The 16,849-nt window shown below is 40.7% G+C and overlaps 1 protein-coding gene across 11 annotated transcripts in view; it reads left to right on the top strand.

Moving 5' to 3' along the window:
* The window catches only part of FAM49B (family with sequence similarity 49 member B), a 96,280-nt gene that overhangs the window by 35,041 nt on the left and 44,390 nt on the right, over window positions 1–16,849 (top strand). Inside the window, exon 2 of one of the 11 annotated variants that reach the window (XM_030445818.1) lies at window positions 11,019–11,076. The exons of the other annotated variants lie outside the window; for them this stretch is intronic. The gene's annotated coding sequence lies outside the window, so the exon portion shown is untranslated. The remainder of the gene's footprint in view (window positions 1–11,018; window positions 11,077–16,849) is intronic. 11 annotated transcript variants of the gene reach the window in all.

The raw sequence follows: 16,849 nt of genomic DNA, 5'->3' as shown, positions 1-16,849 counted from the left end.
ATCTGTAGATACACAGTATTAAATAATATGAGGGTAATTGTTCATTTCAGAATCTAATATACAGAGCATGGAGTTGAAAGTTGTATGGACAAAAAAGCTTCTACCAGCAGATCTGGGATTGTCATTTCATTTGCTTTGTTGACTGAGGTGCTCTAATCCAAGTTACTTAATTATTCTGATCACCTAAGCGTGTAAAGTAGATGATCTGAAGGGGTCCATCAGTTTCAGTGTGGTAATATGGGCTGTAACAGTAGTGTGTTGCATACTGCTTCCTTAATAGTTTTGCTTGTCCCAGCTTGTGTACTACTTGGGCTGCACAAAACAGACTGGGGAAACTTGCCCGGATTTCAAACAAACCTGTGTGGTTGGAATAGTTTTAACTAGGGAACTTACCTATGTTAACCCAGTGATGTTCATATTGGTACAATAGAGGAAAATAAGGCAACAACTGTTTGTTCTGTTGGCTTTCATGGCTTAAAATATAACAGGATTAAAGCTTTATTTTATTTGATGGGATAGACACCAAAAGAAAAATGCAGATCTTAATTTTATACTGAACTTGCTCTTTAGAAAGGCATCCTGTTGGCTTTAAAGGTAGTTGAACATCCTGCTTTCCCTCATATTTGAGGGTTTGTTTTGTTTTGGTTTTAATACAGTAATTTCAAGGAATTTGTTTGCACTAATTCATTCCTTATAAATGTTAATGCCTTTCATTTATCTCTGAAACCTTTGAAGTTATCTATAGCTGTGAAGAGCATCAGATTTTGCTTCTAACAAGAAAAAAAGTGTGCAGTTCTCTTGTCTGTGTCACTGCAGAAAATGAGCCAAAGAAATGAACTGTGGTCTGTGTCAGTGCTGTGTGTTCTCCTGAGTGCAAGGCTTCTCCATTAAAGAGGCTTCTTTTCTTTTTCTACTATGGTTTGTTAGCTTTCTAAAAGGAGACCTAAGGATGTGACTCAACCTTGCAGAAGGAAGGAAATATGAAATGTAGGCTGTTCTCCTGTTCTGAACTTTCAGCAAAACCTTTGCAGAGGCCTGGCTATTGTTGCTAAATAAATGTAGAGCTACTGAACTGTGCATGGCAAAGAGGGAAAGCATAGCTATGTGTGAGTGTTCTTTGCTTTGTGAAAGAGACGTTGCTGTTTGTCTTTTATCTCCTATGTAAGTAAAACAAAAAAGCTACCTACCCCCTAATTTAAGTAATTTCAGTCCAAAGGAGTATGCAGTCCCTCCCCCCCCAGACAGTTCTGTTTCCCCCACTTTCTTAGGATGTGAGAGCAAAATGCTGTGAAACCTTGTTGGTGTCAGATGAGAGTTTGAGATGATGGATTCAGGTCTGCTGTCACAGCTGTGCAAGCAAGTGAAGTGTGGACAGGAGGGCAGTAATACTGATAGTTCACTGTTTTTATGGACACAATAATTATTTTGTGATTTACAGGTCTGGATGTGATGTTTCCTTTCATCTGTTGATCCAGAATGAACTTGTGCTGAGTACAAATGTAGAAGCCCAAGTAGCAAGTAGCAGTGTGAAACTTCTTGGTTTATCATAAGCTTTTTTTGTTTAGAAGTAGTGTGCTAGCTAAGAAATAGAAGATGCAGCAGCCAAAAATTTCAGCTTTTATTCCATTTATTGCCATTAGTACTGAACGGGCTTTCTACAGTTTTAAGAATGCTATCTTCATGGTAACACTGTGGGTTTTGTTTTGATTTTACTTTTATTTTTTCCCCCCAGACTGGAATTTGGGCAGAGTATAAGAAGTAAACCAACAACAGCAGTACCAAATCCCCAACCCTGAATAACCATTGCCCACCCCACAGAGCACTACTGGTGGTACTTCTGAGCCAGAGGACAGGTTTCCACAACCAAACAGTTCTCTTGGCATCCACTGCAGCTGGGGGGAGTGGAAATTCTCGGTACTTTAGGGGTAGGAACAAAAGGCTGTGGTATGATCGAGACACTGCTGGCTGATCCAGGGCTCGTGCATCTCCTGCTCACTGCTGTTCTGTTGTGCTGCTTGGTGTATCTGCCATTTTGAGGAGCAGGGGAAGTGAAGAAGGGGAGACCTTCAGGAAAGCAGAGGTTAGAGAAGAACAGGTGGCAGAAAATGGATGTTGTTAAAGATGCAGCCCTGATGGCTTGATAATTGGTTTAATGATCTCTTTAGGTGTCATTCTCAGAGAGTACAGACATCCAGGGCACTAAACTTTAGTCAGGGATTAAAAAACATCATGAAGCTTCTGAAGAACAGCCTTAATCCAATAAAGACTGAAGAGTTGTAACCAACCAATACAAAACTCCACTGTAGCATCACTGCTCTTTCCCACATGTTTGCAGAGACTGAACCTGCATGGATTTCAGAAAATGTAAATAATATATTATCATATACCTGCCTGCTTTCTATAATTTCTGGTCATAGAACAAGCTAATGTTTAAGGTGGTTGAAAATCTTAGAATATAAAGATGAGATACTAACCTAAATATGTTAGTACTAATCTGAGGCCTAGATTTTATGGAAGTTGAGAGGTGACATGGTAAATGTATATGAAATAAATGATAGAGCACAGGCTGACAGGGAATGCTTTTATTCACACCACCTGAAGCTGGTACCCAGTTACCAGGCAGTAAGTGTAAAATAAATCCATTCAGGCTTCTGATTTTTCCCACACAGTGCCTGATTGGTGTGTGGCACTTGCTGTTTGTGATAGGTGAGGAGGCTGAGGATGTGCACAGCCACCAAATGTGCAGATAGAACTTCTAGTTTGGGCAGTGTCTACACTACCTTTGAAGTGGTCCTGAGAATATTTCCCTAAATACTTGTTGTTGGACTGGGTGAGCATCTTGTGTGAATCTCTGTGGCTGTTCAGTCCTTGTCAAAAGCAACCCAGCTGGATTTGGTAAATGTGAGTGTAATGGACTACTTTCAGTGTCAAGATCCTTTAACTTTTAATGAGAAGGTTCAAGGCTTTTGTTTGTCCTTGGACTTCAGAAAGTATAAGGTTAAAGAAAAGATATTGCAAAAAAAAGAGGCTTTTAATTGATCCCCAACCCCCATGACATGCATACTTGAATCAGTCTATTCATTACTATCTCTTCCTCTGCAAACCCAAGGTTTGAGACTGAGTTAATCTTCAGTAAGAGTCTATTTTTCCTACTGTGTGTAGCAGGAGTAGCAGGTTAACCTGAATGGAAGAGAAGCAAGTTCTTCCTCCTTTTGTCTGTATGAAGCTGACAGTGCTAAAAGGGGAAAGAGGGACAGGAAGAATGTACTTAGCGATTTTCAGCTACTGCAGTTCTCAAACAGAGAGCTGCACTTAATGCTATTCAGTGTTAGACAGTCTTGTTCAATCTGTATTTGTACAATGCTTCATAAAGATAACACTTTACTTACTGTGTGGTGACTTTTCTGTGCCAGTATTGGTTTTCTTCCCTTTATGAGAATATTGTAGGAGCTGGATTGTTGAGACTGAACTGCGCGCAAATGAACTTGATGAGTTTTGTTGCTTGAAAGTGGGACTTTTCTGCTACCAGGTATAGTTCAGATTGGTTTTCAGTTCAAGTGATTCCCATTTGTGTTAAATGGGAGTTTTTGTAACTATTCTGTTGGCTTCAGTTTTTCCTGAAGTTAATAGTCCACGTGTAATTTAGCATGCTACACTAAAAAACAAGAGCAAAGGTGTCATGAGAGCTTTTATAATGAGACATCACCCTCCCCAGCTACACCACCACCTCCTGCCCATCTGACTCCCATCTCTCCATCTCCATTTCTGCATTTCATCCAACCTTCCTACCCCAGTGCTCTCACTGGATGGGTTTGGAAAGGTGACTTTCAGATTTCCCTCTTGTTCTTATAGCCTGCTAGAGTTTGATGGTGACAAATCTGTCCCTGAATTGCACCCCAGTTCGTGGTGCCTCATCTTGATGGTTTTGAATTTCTGTAAGCTCTGGACTGCATTGGAGATCTTGGGGATGCTGGAGCTGAGGGTGTGGCTACTCCATGGGCAGTAATGGAGCCAATGTCACAGTGGGAAATGGCTCCAGTGGTGCCCGATGGCTTGGATGTGAGGGGCAGCACAGGGGCTGGGATGTTGCTGCCCCAGCAGGGTGGTCATGTTGGAGAGGTTGAGCTGTGCAAAGTGCCTCTCCATGCCCTGTTATGTGGGAAAGCATGGGAGCAGCATGGGGGGGCTGGGGACACCACAATTCCCTGTAGGTTGGAGGATATGAAGTTTTGTGGTTGGCCCATCGGGGCCCCAGGAGATGTCTCGGCCATGAGGGAGGGAGGAATGGTCCTTTGTCCCACGGGACCCTCAGGGCAGCAGCTGTCAGGGATGCAGTGATGTGGCCAGGGGGTGAGCAGGCAGGCTGATGCTCATCTATTAGATGCAGAAGATCCAGGCATCAAATAAGCAAACACATGGAGCCATCAGCAGACCTGCACAGATGTGTGGGAGCCATGCAGAGCTGAAGGGACTGTCCAGGGTCACCTTCTGAGCTGGCCCTGATCACCAGTGTCCCCTGGCTCTGTGTCAGGCACATGGGGAGCTTGTGGCTGGGGTGAGCTGCTGTGCTGGTGGGGCAGGTTTGCAGATCAGGGAGGAGACCGCCTTCTAGGAGATGATAGGGGAGATGTGGCCCCATGTTCTTGGGAAGTTCTCTGTAAATTGTGTTTATGGGTCACCTATCAGCCAGGCAGGGGTGGGGATGCTTGCCCTGAATTGCTGAACCTTCATGCCAAAAATCCACAGGTGCCAAAGCAGATGAGGGTGCCACCTCTGCTGAGGGTGCTCAGCCTGCAGGGAAGGGGCTGCTCCAACCTTGGTGTTCAGCACGGATTTGCTGAGCCTGAGACAGGAGTGATCATGAGTGGTCACCTCTGCTTGCTCCAAGTGTCCCCAGGCTGCACAGGTCAGGCTTGGTACCCATCTTGGGAGCAGAAGGTTTCAGAAGGGGCAAAAGGCTGAAGCAGCCAGGGCACCAGGGGTGGGAGGGATAGGACTGCATGGTGGGAGCTGCAGTGCTGGCAGCACCGTGGTCTTTTCTGTCTCTTGGTTGCTGGCTGTGGAGCATCTCTGCTATGAAGACAGACTGAGAGCTGTTCAGCTTGTGGAAGAGAAGGCTCCAGGGAGACTTTACAGCAGCCTTTCAGTACTTAAAGGGAGATTATAAGAAAGAGTGGGACAGAATTTTTAGCAGTCTGTTGTGATATAACAGTGGGGTAATGGTTTAAAACTGGTAGATTTAAACTAGATGTAAGGAAGTAATTTTTCTATAACAGAGGTGAAACCCTGGAACAGGTTTCCCAGAGAGGTGGCATAACTGGTCTGTGATTCTCATCGGTAAGTGATGGGTTGGGAAAACCTATTTTTACAAGTTTCTCATCTGATTTGCATTGGCTTTGCATTATGCATTCATAGTCTGAACTAATGTTTCTTTCTTGTTCTATTAAGAATGAGTAGTTAATCAGAACAATATAAAACAGTGTGGTTCAAGGTAATTTTTTGACTTTTGAATTATTAAAGAACTTAAGCAACTTTTCGCCTCCTTTAGTGTCAGTAAAGAAGGAGCAGTTTCACAAACACTTGGTTGAACATGCTCAAATGGCAAAATTGAAATGGATTTAACCTTTTTACTATCTAAAAGCTAAGTACAGATTGTCCTAATCTGAAGGTCATGGAAAGGCAGTCAATAACATTCTTTTGAAGAAAGATGGAATTTAACTTGCCCTAGATATTAACTGTGCTTGTTATTTTCTTTGTGGCACTGTGCTGCTAGTGAAAGTGTCACATATGTAGACATACGTAGTACTGGTGTGGAATATCCTAAAGATCCAAGATTTTGCTGATTTACATTTCATGTTAAACATAAGCCCTACCAGAAAGTTAAGCAGCACATTCTTTCAGGTTTAGATTTGTTTCAAAGTGATGTTTCACTTCTGATCTTTCCAGAAATCTGTTCCAAGTGTGACTCATCTCTTTACTGTGGTCATTATTTAAGATCTTGTTTTACTAAGTTCTCTCAAGGGAAACTTGTGATAAGTACTATCCTCCCAAATAGTTTTGACAAACTTCTTTGTTTAAAGATAATTGGGAGGCTTATCTTTGTAGTGGCTTCAGACTCACAAAGGAACCCAAATGAGAACTCCAAAGGGAGTAGTATAAAAACTTGACAAACAGTGTGTGTAACTGAAACAGTAAGGCAGATGTATTTGTTAATGATGGTGGTTGAGCAGCAGCTTTTTTATATATGTGTAAAGATGAGCAGGAAATGATTGCTGTTCCATCTGTACAGGGGATTATTGTGCTAGCTACTGTTAAAATACCTGGCAGAGTGCTCTAAATGGTGTCTGGGAAATTGAAAAAAAATTTACATACTTCAGCAAATTCTTTTTGCTGTTATCTCTGTACTCAGACAAAGTCTTTTTATATTTTTATATCTCAGTATTCATTAAGCACCATTAGGTGGCTGCATTTAAAACTATATAATGGGAGTGGTCAGTATTTTTCTTCCCATGATATAGCAGGAATCCATGTGAATTAGAAGGAATAGACTCAGCTGTAGGAAAAATAGGATGGAAGGTTTAAATAAAAAAACCAAAAAACAACAAAACAACCAACCAACCAAAAAACACCCCCAAAAACCAAAAGCAACCCCCCTGCCTCCACACACAAATTCAACTGATAAAAAAATCTCTGGTCTGTGAACTCAAAAGATGGTATTACTGTGTAATAAGAGCACAAAAAATGGAAGAGAAATCTTCATTTATTTTTAAAAGTTGGGAGGAATTGTGTTGAATAAGCATGTGAAGTAAAACTGAAATCTGAAAATCTGAGTCCATTAACAGTGATGTCTTGACTGAATGTCATGCTTGTGCTGAGGGCTGTATATTCTAGAGACTGAAGTTACTCTGGAGTATGATTGTTTGTATGAATGGTAAAGCCTAAACAATAAAAGAAGGTTGATGAAAATTTGCAGGTTTTACTCCAACCTGTGATTAAGAAAGTTGAGATTTGTTTGCAGAGGTTAGATGGAGTAAAGATGTAAGTGTATACAGGTATTAAATCTTGCAAATGGTTGACAGGTAGAACTCTTGTAACACAAAAGTTGATGAATGTTTGACTCCAGTAGAAAGACAGGCTGCTACCTAACTTGTTACTACAGCTGCCTTGTTGGAACCAGTTACATTCCAGCCTTCCCCCCTCACAATTTTTCTGTGTTTTTTGTGGGGTTTTTTGTTGGTTTTTTGTTTGGTTGGTTGGTTATTTTTTAATTCCCTACTCCTTCTCACAGCTAACCTTTTTGTATTGTACAACAATTAAAGATGTTTTCCTATCTCTTCCTGGGTGAAAATGGGATCAGATGACCCCTGTCTAGGCTTCAAGCTCCATCTAGGCTTTAATAAACTTGAAGCAGTTTTTGTCAACATTTATAATTCATTGTGCTTATTTTCAGGTTTTGAGTCTGTATCTTAAGGCTTTTCTTCTGATATTATCAGGTTTGTCAAGAAGTGGCATTAATTCTTACAAATCCAGCCTTGGTAAACTGTTGTCACTGAAAAGTTACTTGTGGGGGAACCTGAAATGGTTTTCTCTGTAACTGTCTTAGGAAATTCCATGATTCTTTCTGCTTTTAGATGGTTCAGTGGGGGGGGGGGGGGGGGGGGAAGCAAGATGGTAATTCAGGCCAGGTGGCCTTTCTTTTGTGGGGATGAGAAACTGGGCATTTTCAGGTCTGATAACAGATCAAACCATTCATCTTTAAGCTTCAAACTTCTTACTGTGTTGCAAATGCCTTTTAAAGAAGAATGTCTTCCATCAAGTTGTGAAGGCAGGTGCTTTAAATGAAGGGTTTTGGATATAAAACCCTGTGATCTTTGTCACAAGCAATTTCAACTGTAAGTGTGAATTCAGAAATAACATGGGATTGGTTGCCTTGATGCCTGCCTTTTAATTCTGTACGTTTGTTCCAGTTTGTGTATTTGTTTTGTACTTTAGGATATAATGGTAGATTCCCTTCACCTAGAATGTACATGTTTGTATGCTCTCTCAACATTGAAAGCAACCAGGAATGGCATTCATTAATTTTTTTCTGCTTTTTACCATGGAAAGGAATAAAATGCCAAGACCTCTCTGACAACAAAGAGTATTTTTCTGCATTTCTTTGTGAGTATAGTTATATAGTGACAGTGTAAATTAAAAAATGTTTTAAAACTACAATTCTAGACTAGAACCTGATTCTAGACTGATGAAGCAGGTATTACATCTTCCCCTTTTAGCCAAGTAGCAGTGGTAGGCTGAAAAGCCTGCCAGCACATAATCTTAATTCAATACAGCTGTATAAATTAATGTTTTGAATAGTTCTCAGTTGAGATTTACCAAGAAAAAGGCTGGTAGCCACAGGTACTTCTTGATTCTCCCTAACACCTCAGGTAAGGTCAAAGTTGGCCTCATATTTGAGTAAACTGACCATGGATTTGCTTCCATATGCAGAGATTTCTCCCAGCACTGTATTATTTTGGCCTGGTCTGTTTTCCTCAGATAATTTTAGGATAGTTTTGTGTCATTCCTAACTAAGCTGAGCATCTGGAACTGCTTGTTCTCTGCCTTCAGAAATGGAAAAAAAGAATCTATGCATGTGGCTAGGTTTTGGTTTCTCTAACTTACAGTGGTGGCTATTTCAGTCTCTGAGTATCTATTTTGTAAGTAGGGGAAAGTAGGTGGTTAGAATTTTTGAAAGCAGAAATGAAGTCTTAAAGGTCAGTAACTTCAGAAGTGCTCATTTTTCCTTAAATTATCCAGTTAGGCATTTTTAAAGAGTAAACAGCCCAGAAATAAATTCTTATTCTTCAACAGAAGTTTACAGGATTTTTAGAGCTACTGCTTTTTTGTGTGTATTGTAGCTGATATTTGTATTTTTATGCAAGTAACTGTATTAGCACAAAAATGGGGGAGATGGAGGTGAGTGATAAGACATTCAATAAGTTAGTATTTGTTTTGCTCTTAAAACTTTCAAAGCCAGGTTAATTTTTATTGAAGGACAAAAAAGCCAGTTGATCAGTCAAAGTGATTTGGCATTGCTCTTTATCAAATTGGCTTTCCTGTTTTGGTGTGCTTTCTGTGTTGCTCATGAAAATCTCATAAGGCAAAAGTAATTTTCCTGTTTAGCCACAATGTCAAGTGCATCTTCATTAATGAAGTTTATAGTTATTTGCATCTTCTCACTTCCTCTGTCTTTTTTTTTGTCATATTCCAATATTCAGAGATTGCTGGCAAATATCTGCTGCATTGGGAAGTTCCTACTGTAGGAAGTTGTTCTATAAGAAGACCCATAAATCATCCAGGTCTTTGGGAGTGTCCTTGCCCCGTGTGAGATGTCCCTGATAAACTGTGAGCTCATGAATGGCAGTGTGAATAATTCCATAGTAGGTAATGTTTGTTCTAGCCCAACCTGGGCATGCAGAGCCTCAAACTGAACCTTGCCATGCAAGTTAACTTCCTGTGTTCTGAGGCTGCTTACAGAAGAGATGATACAGAATATTTCTGTAGTTGTGCTGTGTGGGTCTGAGGCCTGGAAGGCTTTAATCAGTAGTGCTATAGCAGATGATTTGACTTCTCTGAGCGCTCTTGTGTACGGGTTTATAGCCTTTTGGCAGCCAGACACGTAAGTCGTGTGCAATTAATCTCTGCATCTGTACCAAATCCAACGTGCCCTGTAGGCAATGAATCATCGTCCTTGCACAGCTCTGTAGGTACTGAATCATAGTCCTTGAGCAGATGAGTACTACAGCACCATGTGATGGATCCAGTTTCTTCCTAGAAGGCATGCATCTATGGGGCACGTGCATACACTTTCTCTACCTCTTGCCAAGATGGAGATTGCTTCTGGGCTTCTGTTACCCTGTTCATATAACCATTTTCCTGATAACCATGTTTCTGGAGAGCTCAGGACATGGCTTTTTTTGAACGTTCAGTTTTGTTGAACATTAACCTCGTACCTGGTGCTTCCTGAGCTCTGGTTACACTATGTGGTGAGGGCCCCGTTGGCTCTTTGTGAGGGAGCAGCTTAAAGCAGGCTCCACCTGTGGAGCAACTCTCATCATGTGGTTTGAAACCACTGTACAGATGGAGTCCCTGTTTTAAATTAGGAAACTTGCATTAGGTAGGAACCTTAACTTCAAGTCTAGTTACACTATTATTGTTAACACTAGTTACCATTTATCCATGTTATTCTATTCCTACTGGAATTTGTGGTCCTAGGATTTTGTTTCAATGCCTGTAGTTGTGTGCAGTGTTTATACTGATGATACTCTGTTGCATGTGTTTATTTCTACTGCAAATCTAATAGTAAGAGGATGGAGGGAAACTGCTGTGGGTGCTTGTCCACTTTTGGAGATGTACTTAGGTCCAGACACTTCGTGTCTACTGGAGTTCTGCAGGGCATGACTCTACAGTGTGTATTTTGCATTGTTATGTGAATTCTATGTAATAGTGTCATTGCTTCGTGTGTGTATTTAACTTCATAAAAAAAACCAACTGTTGTTCATAATCTGTTTTCAAATAAGCACTTCTTTTAGTAACAAAAATGCCTTGCAGTGTGACCAGCCTCTAAATAAAAGTAAGGAATTTTTTCTGCTTGACTGCTCTTCCAGGGTAAAATTTGATACAAAAAGGATGAATTGTTGCAGTCTCTAGAACATGTATAGGACTATTTGAATGTTGGTGATTATTTCACTTCAGCAGGAAAGTATGACTTGTTCTTAAATGCTTCCTTTGTTACTTCAAATGCAGGGTGATATCAGAACAATTGTTGTCCTCCTGTTTTGACTGAGGTTGTAACATGCACATGAAATTTAGGGAAAATGCTCCTAGAGTTAATGGCACCTGTAAGTACACTTTGAAAAAGCCTTGTGCTCTCTCAACACAGACCTAAATGGGAAGATGTGGGAGTGTAAGAATGGCTTGAAGTTCATCAGATTTCCTGTGCAGAAATAGCATTGCCATTGCCTTTAATATCCTTCCAGTGAGAAGCAGTTGCTGACAACCTTCAGAGGGTGAAACTCCCTACTCAAGGTCTCTAGCGTAAGCTCTGTGGTGTCTTTTTTATTATTATTATTATTAAAGTAAATACTGGATCTTAAAAAGATCATTCAGAATGTTTAAACTGAGAGCTTAAACTGTTGACACAGAAGATAAAGTTGGGTACTGTAAACATGGCAAAGAGCTGGAAGTAATGCCTGCCTCTCTGTGGACTAGATAACAAGCTTGTCTAAATCCAACTGATGAGGAAATGGGGAACTAAAAAAAAAAAAATAAAAAATATTGACCTACTAGCCAGAGACAGATCTTGGCAGCCTCTCTCCTTTCTCCCTCCCCCACGCTTCAGAGTTTTAAAATGGCAGATTCTTTTGCATAGTAACCTACTGGTTGTAGCATAAGGGGAAACCTAACTTTAATCTCTGTTTCACAAGTCTTTTATACAGCATCTGCTTGTGAGCCAGCCTGGTGCCTCTCTGAGCTGAGGCTGGGACACATTATGAATAAGCACTTAAGGGATGGATCCACTAAAGACTAAGCACAGCAGAACCTAGTATCTTGTAATTTTTATCAAATGGGCAAGTCTTTGGGTTTAGTCTTAGCTTACAATAGATTTTGTCCAATGAAAGTCTGAAATTGTTCTGGAGTTGGGATATGCAACTTCTGTCCTCTCATAACAAGCTTTAACTTATTGAAGTGCTCATGTAATTTCTTCATACTGTAAATTTTTAAAAGTAGGCTCTTTGAAAGCAGTCTTACTGGTCTGCTGGTTCTGGTCATGCATTTGTTGTGCCTCTGAAGAGTGCAGAAAAATTAGGACTGGTCTAATGTTCATTCTGTGGGATAATTCCTGGTTTCATACAATGTTTTTCAATCCCTTGGTCAGGTGTTGTGTATCCAAGGAACAAGCCTACATTAACTGAGTTCTAGGATCAAAAGATACATGGCATCTGTATATCAGAATGGAGAAATCTTCTAGGTTGTGTCTGTTTCTCTGTGGCTCAAAGTTTAAAGGTAAAAGCATACATATCAGTAACTTTCTCCTGACATCTGATTGCTGTAATTATCAGAGCTTTTGCAAGGATTGTGCATTTCTGACTAACTTTTTAATGTTACATGGTGTTACTTAATTGTCCCCTTCATTATTGCATTGGGTCACGAACATCCTTGCACCACTAGTAGGAAAAGATTACTCCCGTTTCAGTCTGTATGTACCAGTCCTGTTCAACCCTGCTATGGAAACCTGTTCCATAACTAATCTTGAGAACATGTCATCTGTGTCCTGCCACTTCATCTCTCTGTTGAGTCACTCTGACAACTTAGGTTGTTCTCTAAAGAGTAGCTTTATTTTAAGAAAGAACTGAATAGTAGTTATGCTTTTTTTTTTTTATTCCCTTGCTGGAATATATTCTACCTGTCCATAAATGAGCAGCCCATCTTAGAGTATTCAAATGATTGCTCAATTTACAGTTCCACTTCTGGATTTGTCTCTGAAACCCAGGCATAGTCTCATTGTATGGTTAAATGGAACAAGTGTTTAGCAGTTTCCATTTTCTGTTTTACACAACAGCTGCATTCTTCCAACTGCTGCATTTGTGGTTAATATAGGCATAAGTTCCAGAGGTCCAAAAAGCTGGGTGAATGAAAGTTTGAAGTAAACAAATGATCTGACAGCAGTTAAAACTTCTGAGGTGTAAGGTAACGCTCCTAGACCTGGAGCACACACTACTTTGCACTGTAGCTGTAAATAAAGCTGATAAGGGCAGGCACCTTGTAAGATTCAGACCATCTGTAATGATTATTTTGGAAACATGTATTTTTAAGGCAAATAGCTAAACCATGTAATACTACTAAGCTCAAAATATCAAGTTCAGTGTTTGAAAGCTGAAATGTGGCCCTGACAGGAGAAAAAGTGTTTGCAGTTGATAGCCCTTCCTATGACTTTGGAGTAATTAACAGGAAGAGCTGGTCAGTGTTCTGTTTGGTAAGTTACACTTCATTTAATGCATTGTGTTGGTCTGATAATACTTCAGACCTTTGCCAAATGTTTGCTGTGGGAACAAGGGAAGGTTATATGTGAGTCCTTTTTATCTGACTTTGAAACTCTGAATTAACTGGCTAATCTTCAGTTATACACAAAATTAACTTCTCGTATAGAATCATAGAATAACTTGGGTTGGAAGGAACCTCTAAAGGTCATCTAGTCCAACCCCCCCTGCAGTAAGCAGGGATACCCTCAATTAGGTCAGGTTGCTCAGAGCTTCATCAAGCCTCACCTTGAACATCTCCAGGGAAAAGGCTTCAACTACCACCCTGGGCAAACTGTTCCATTTTTCCACCACCGTCATGGTAAAGAATTTTTTTCTAGCATCCAATCTAAATCTACTTTAATTTAAAACCTTTCCCACTCGTCCTATCACTACAGGCCCTTGTAAACAGTCTCTCTCCAGACCCCCACCAGGTCGCTGATGATACTCAAAGGTCACTCTTAGGTCTCCCTGGAGCCTTTTTTTCTCAAGGCTGAACAACCCCAGCTGCCTCACCCTATCTTCATATGAGAGTGTTCCAGCCTCCTGGTAATTTTTGTAACCCTCCTTTGGACCTGCTCCATCAGGTCTGTGTCCTTCCTGTGTTGAGGGCTCCAGAGCTGGATGCTATGCTCCAGATGAGGTCTTACCAGAGCAAAGTAAAGTGGCAGAATCATGTCTCGATCTGCTGGCCGTGCTTCTGAAGCCCAGAATTGATTGACCTTCTGGAGCAATTGTCTGCATTGTTGGCTCATGTCCAGCTTTTCATCCACCAGCATTCCCAAGTCCTTTTCTGCAGGGCAGCTTTCTAGAACTTCATCCCCAAAACTGTACTGATAATGTGGATTGTTCTGACCCAGGTGCAGGACTCTGCACTTGGTCTTGCTGAATTTGATGAGGTTCACCTGGGCCCACCTCTCCAGTTTGTCCAGGTCCTTCTGGATGACATCTCATCCTTCTGGTTTATTGACTCAACACTACTTGGTGTAATCGGCAAACTTGATGATGACTTGATCCCACTGTCTGTATCATTGATAAAAATATTAAGCAGGTCCCAGTACAGAACCCTGGGGGACACTGCTTGTGACTGCTCTCCATCTTGACTTTGAGCAGTTGACCACAACTCTCTGGATGTGGCCATCTAGCCAATTCCTTGTTGACTGAAAAGTCTACCCATCAAATCTGCATTTCTCCAACTCTTCATACTCTATCCACTTCTTTACATAGAGAGCAACACCTCCATCCATTCCTCCTCTCCTGTCCTTTCGGAACATCTTGCAGCTGTCAATGGCCACACTCCAGTCATAAGATTCATCCCACCAACTTTCCATAATCACCACTGTGTTACAGCTTTCCTGTAGCACGGTGGCTTCCAACTCTTCCTGTTTGTTGCCCAGGCTACGGGCATTAGTGTAGAGGCACTTCAGATGGGCTGGCCTTCTTACAAGGACATGAAGGCAATATGGGAGTATGTTTTGATGATTTCCAGCTCAAACCTGTACGGTGACTGATGTTTGTTCTGATGAATGCAGAAAAATAATAATTGGATGTTGAAAATGGTCGGAGTATCTCTTGAATGCTGTGGTGCTGCATGGAAGCAGAGCTGGGCAATCTTCTGAAGTCAGTTACTTTGCAATGTTTCACAGCATCATTATTTAACTGTATGATGTACAGCTGAAGCTCCAACTATTAATATCATTATTTTGATCTTAAACATTGTTTCATTGCTGTCTGGAAAATAACAGTACAAGAACTTACATTTTCAGCTGTGTAGAAGAAAACTACTGGGGATTTTTTAACAGTTCTCTGACCACCAATTCCTCATACCACAGGAGTGTCCTCTTTCAACCAAAAAGTAAAGTTTTGGAAAGTAAGGGAGTGAAAAAAAGTAGTCTATCATTTGAGTGAGGGATAAAATTCTCGAACAAGTTTTGTTTTCCACAGAAATGTCATTGTGAGTTCTAGTATGCACAGGTTTTCCTGTTATTGTAGGATCCTGGATGTGTTGCCTTCTTCTTTCTTCATAGGTGCCTTGCTGTGAAGAGTAATCTGTCAGAAGCTCAACAGCAATTATTTTGATTACTCAGGTTGTGTGCTGCTTTGTTTGGCAACAGAATCCTTTGTAAACCACCGCAAGCCTTCTGACAGTTATCTTTATTTTTAAAAAAACTTGTTTACTCTGCTTCTCAAATAGGTCTTAACTTGTTGATACACTGTTGTTGCTAGCAGTGATCAGTTGTGATCAGTTTTGGAGAGGATGCATCACCTCAAGTCCCTGTTGCTTTCTTTTCTGTACTTTCTGTCTTTGGAGCTAAATAAAATCAAGCATAAGCAAAGGTGATGTAACATGATTTTAAATGTTGTTTGTATCTATACAGCAGTGTTATACAAGCTACGTTGAGTTATTCTAAGCATACTTTAGACAAAGCTTTTGAGTTGAAATAATCTGCATATTAAGTTGTGAAATCTGCATTTCTCTAGGCTTTTGAAGATGCTGTATAAGGTACTAATCACAGAGGAAGTGGAAAGGGGTCTCAGGCCACTCCAGCTGGTCACCTTGGGAGTAAACTTGGGAGACAGTGAGTGCAGCAAGGCAGTGAACTGGAGTATGAGTTGTTGGGTCTGCAGCCAGGGGTTTGTGCAGAATTCCAGGAAATGCTTTGATATTGGTTCCCTTCTGCCTCTCAGCCCTGACTTCTCTCTGTTACCTGTTTTTGAAGACTTGGAGCCAATTCTGACAGCACTTACCTGGGCTGTGAATGATAATCTTGCTTTAATAGTGGCAGAGGCTAGAAAATTAATTGAGGTACCTTTTAAGAGCCTCCCTAGAAAGTGTCATATCTGGCAGTAGCTAGCTCTTCTGCCAGTGTTTCAGCAAAATGTCTTGCGTGGAGCACACTGAATCTGCCAGTAAAACCTAATAGCCCCTGTGTTACTGGCTCTTCCATTCTCTCCTGAGAATTTAGCCATTAATACATTTCTCAGAGGTGTTCTTCCTTGTTGCCCAAATGAGTGCAAAAGTTGGAGCCTTGGGAAGCAGTGACTGTGATTCTGCCTGTTGGAACATGTGCACCAGGGAAAACCACGATGCAATCTTTGCATCTCTATGGTTAATAGTTTTAGTTTAGTATGAAATTTGTATGGAGAACAAGATTTAATCAGGTGTTGTACTTCAGAGCTTATTCCACCTTCCCCTTAAGTGACAAAACTAATGAAGTAAGGTACGGTTGCTTAAATGGATAGGTTAAGACACCCTGATTTACCAGGGACAAGTAGGTTCATTGTCTGCTTCCTTCTTTTGAACTCATAATTCTACAAAGCTACTCCAGCACTGTGTGGAAGGCAAGCAAGGATATCTCCTGAGAATGAGCTTACTCTTTTGTTGTTCACCTGCTATTCTAATTAGCCTGTCAAAGAAACAGTGTTAATTTACCTCACAAAGGTCTATTGAAGTAAAGAAAATCAATTTCTAAACAAATATTGACTGAAAATAAGGATGGCAGCTTAGTTTTTTTCAGCTGTGTTAGTTATACCATAGGTTAGAGATCCATTATTTAAAAAGGAGGGAGAGGAAAAAAAAAAAAAAGTTGTCCTTTCAGTCTTATCAACTTACTTAGGTTAAGCTAAAGCATGTATAAGGAATTATTTCCGTGAAAGCTGGGGAGGTCATCTTAAGGGACCCACATGTCTTCAGCTTCCTGTGTGTGCCTCTGCTTCAGCACCTCTGTCCTCTCCAGTTCCTCTTGTCACACCAGAATTTATTCTTTGCTAATGAATAGTTCCTCTGCATG

The sequence above is a fragment of the Calypte anna genome, chromosome 2 (assembly GCF_003957555.1).
Source record: "Calypte anna isolate BGI_N300 chromosome 2, bCalAnn1_v1.p, whole genome shotgun sequence".
In the NCBI taxonomy this organism is placed as follows: domain Eukaryota; kingdom Metazoa; phylum Chordata; class Aves; order Apodiformes; family Trochilidae; genus Calypte; species Calypte anna.
The sequence above is the reverse complement of the archived record's forward strand: the minus strand, read 5'-3'. Positions and strand labels throughout refer to the sequence as shown.